Consider the following 3,821-nt stretch of genomic DNA (forward strand, 5'->3'; position numbering starts at 1 on the left):
ACGCAATAAACATGTTTACAAACTTTTACCACTGTTTGGTTGTTTTTTTCCGCAGCTGAATCTCAGCCTGGCCCGCCTGCCCCATCCCTGCCACTGTGGATCAATGGGCTCATCTACCCGATGTGCCCCCTTGCTGTGCCATAACAGACCTGTGGGCCCATCTAGCTCGGTATCAGGCCTCTGACAAGGCCAGTGTGGAATGATTCAGAGCAAGGAGTGAGCTGCCCATGATGTCCCAAGACAGAAATTCCTTCATGTACCCCGAAAGAGGGTCAACTTGTACCCTCAGACCAAAGGAAAACATGATGGCATAATCCACATCATACTATCATTTTCACCTACCCTGCAAAAAGTCCTGCTCCCTCCAGGCCCCTGGGATCCCACTGCTAATGCCCCTCAATCCCGTCGCAGAGCATCCTGCTATCCCAGGCCTGGGCTAATCGCCCCACAATTTTGCTAGTGCCCCTCGATCCTGACCCACAGCCCCCTGCTATCCCAGCACTATGTTCCCTCCACCCACCCAGCTCTGTAATTGTTTAGTAGATTTCATCCTGGAATGGGCCACCAGACACACCAAGAAAACCTGCTTCAATACAGAATAAACCCCCCTCCCACTGCACACCCCTAGTTGTCACCTAGCACCCCACACTGGAACCATATGGAGTATCATCATCAAACAATTACATCCCACACTTCATGGGGAGCCATCCTAAAAGAAATCTTCCCTGAACCCCTTCTTCTGGCCTTCAAACAGCCTCCCAGCGTCGTCAGGTTCATCCTCAGAAGCAAGCTTCCCACTGTGCTGGACACACCAGCTCAAAGCAGCACCAGACCCTGCCAGGACAACAGATGTAAAACCTGCAGATATATCCCCATGTCTACAATGATCAACACCCTCCACAACACACCTTTCACACACACCCCCACATATGTCCCATCCTACACACACCTATCACAATATGTGGGTACATCCCCAGCCCACTCCGCTCTGCTCCCCTGGCTCCTGGACTTTGGGGAAGCGGGGAACCATCCCCCAGCACTCACCAGAGGCACAGCTGGGAGCCACCAGTGCGGAGGGGCTGGGGCTGGGTTGCTCCTCCATTTACTGCCACCTGATGAGTGCAGGGAACCCGACCCCTGCTGCAGTCCTCAGGGGAAGGGCTGCAGTGGGGGCGGGGCAGGGGTGGGGCAGGGGCAGGAAGGGGCAGGAATAGGGTGGAGCAGGGCGAGGGCTTTGGGGAAGGGATGGAGTGGGGGCCGGACTGGGGCAGAGCAGGGGCAGGAAGGGGCAGGGTAGGGCAGAGGCAGGGCATGGGCTTGGGGAAGGGGTGGAGTGGGGGCCAGGTTGAGGCAGACCAAGGGCAGGAAGGGGCAGGGTGGGGCTTGGGGCAGGGGTGGAGTGGTGGGGGAGGAAGAGGTAGGGCTGGGGCGGAGCAGGGGCAGGGGCCATGAGGAAGAGGCAGAGCAGGGGCTGGAGCAGCACACAGCAGTGTAGGGCACCAGGAAACTAGGTGCCCCAAATCTCCTGGTGCCCTATGCAGCCGCGTACTTTGTGTATGGGTAGGGATGGCCCTGCCTGGGCGAAGACTCCAGAAAGCCATCGCTCCACATCTGACCTCTCTGTCCCCACCTTCAAAGGAAACCTGCACAACACCTTCAGAAGATGATCTTTGGAGCTTAAATTCATAGCTCTGCTAGACACTGAAAATCGTGGACCAAACAGAGACACTGGATTTATGACTTAGTTCAACAATCTGTAACTTGCTCACCTCCTCCCCTTCAGCTTCCCACTCCCCTGGACTGGAGGGGTGTTAACAGGCCACTTAACCTTGAATGGTCCCTTGAAATAAGTGTTAATTTATGCTAAACAATCTGTCCTACCTTGTATTTAACTGTGACACTCCAGTATCTTCCCCAGGCCTGAAGAAGAGCTCTGTGTAAGCTTGAAAGCTGGTCCCTCTCTCACCAACAGACGTATATGACGTCGCCCACTTTGTGTCTCTCTCCTGGACCAGCATGACTACAACTCTGCATACAAATCAAGACCCACACAGGTTAATCTCCAGCTGGCAGATTGTGGCCAGGGCCGGATTTCCAATAAGGCACAGTAGGCACTTGCTTTGAGGCACCAGCGTTCTAGGGGGGACCTAAAATGTAAAAAGTTAATGCATACGTGGTTAAAGGTGGGTAGTAAATTATAAACAGCCCAATGATAGAGCAGAAGCTCAGAGTTACGAACACCTTGGGAATGGAGGTTTTCCATAACTCTGAAATGTCTGTAACACCAAACAAGACCGTACGGACTTCAGTCAGACAGAGAGAGTGTGAGTGAGTGTGTTGGGGTCCCTCGGGAGCACCAGGGCTCAGGGCTTTAGATCTGGGTTTGGGGCTTTCCGTGCCTGACTTCTGCCTGGAAGACTGAGGGGCAGGACACCAGGGTTTGGGGCTCCCCACAGCTCCTCTCCCATCCTCAACACTTGAGCAGCCCAGTGTGAGTGCAATGCCCAGGGCAGATGACCCGTGAGGCTCATAGGGCTATAGCTTTAGGCCCTGGAGTGCTCCTGCCAGCAGCCGCTTCGCAATGCCAGGGATCCGGGTAGCTCTGGTGACCGGACACTAAAACTCAGTTACGGCAGGAACCCGTGCCAGCCCTGGGTGTCATTTGAGCAGGCATTGCCCCCCACCCCACGATTTCTCCAGCGCTCTGCTTAGTTGTCAGGGAGGGAAGAGGCTCCTTCTGTCCCTCTCCTTGGCTGAGGCTGGCAGGCAGCTCCAAGATGCTGCCTCCTGGGTCCTAGTGCTCGTTATCGTCATCTTCTATGTGTGCAGGGTCCCATTTCTGGACAACTGGTGAGTGCCTGCAGGGGACGGGGGGGAGGGAGATAGAGAACGGGGGAGAGGCAGTAGGAGAGAAGCTTGCACAGAACCTGCACACACTCTATCCAGCTCCAGCCAAAATGATTGCCCCTCTCATGTATAAGGAATGAATTCCCACACATTTGTAGGAAAAACAAAATGAAACATCCCATTCTGGATACCAGTCCTTTAACTTTTACAGAACCTTCCAGCAAGGGGCTTCAGAGTTATGATGCACTGTGTTCAATACTGCATTGAACTGTACCAAAAATCAAAGAAATCCAATGTTTTCCTTTGATGTGTTTTTCTGTACTGGGATGCACAAGCAACCAAGTTCTTTCCTTATGCTCAGCCTAGTTCCACAGGCCAACACATCTTTGTACTTTTAAGGGGTTGCAGAAGCACTGGAAAAAGTTCAACACACAATGTTGAATGTTTCTCCCTCCCATCTCCTGCAAGGATTTTAAATCCACTTCTTAGCAGGCTATGATAGAGACACTGGCTGGATAGGCTAAAGGCAGGTTCTGGCCATTTGCTGGTTCTCTAGCTGTTCAACCATCAGAAAAGTACCTCACATTTGATTTCTTTTGACTTTCATTCCAAAAACTTAAACTAAATAAACCTGAAGTGAGTCCTCATTTTTCTGCCCCAACTCAAACTCACCTCTTTCCCAAGCGGAAGATGTTGGTTGAGCCTGGAATGTGATTCGAGAAGGGAATGAGAACACAGGCCAGTTCCTGCTGACAGTTACACCTGTGTTGCCTGATTGACTTCAGGGAGAACAGATTTTGGTCCCTTCTGCTTTTTCAGACCTGGTATAAGCAGAATCTTATTCACATTCCTCCCCTAAACTCTGAGCACTTTAAGGAAAAAAGGGAAAAAAAAATCCACAACAAAGCAAGGTAGCTTGATTCACACATGCACATGAAACAGGAACACCAGCCTTAAACAAACACCAGACCTCA

The sequence above is a fragment of the Gopherus flavomarginatus genome, chromosome 20 (assembly GCF_025201925.1).
Source record: "Gopherus flavomarginatus isolate rGopFla2 chromosome 20, rGopFla2.mat.asm, whole genome shotgun sequence".
Lineage (NCBI taxonomy): Eukaryota > Metazoa > Chordata > Testudines > Testudinidae > Gopherus > Gopherus flavomarginatus.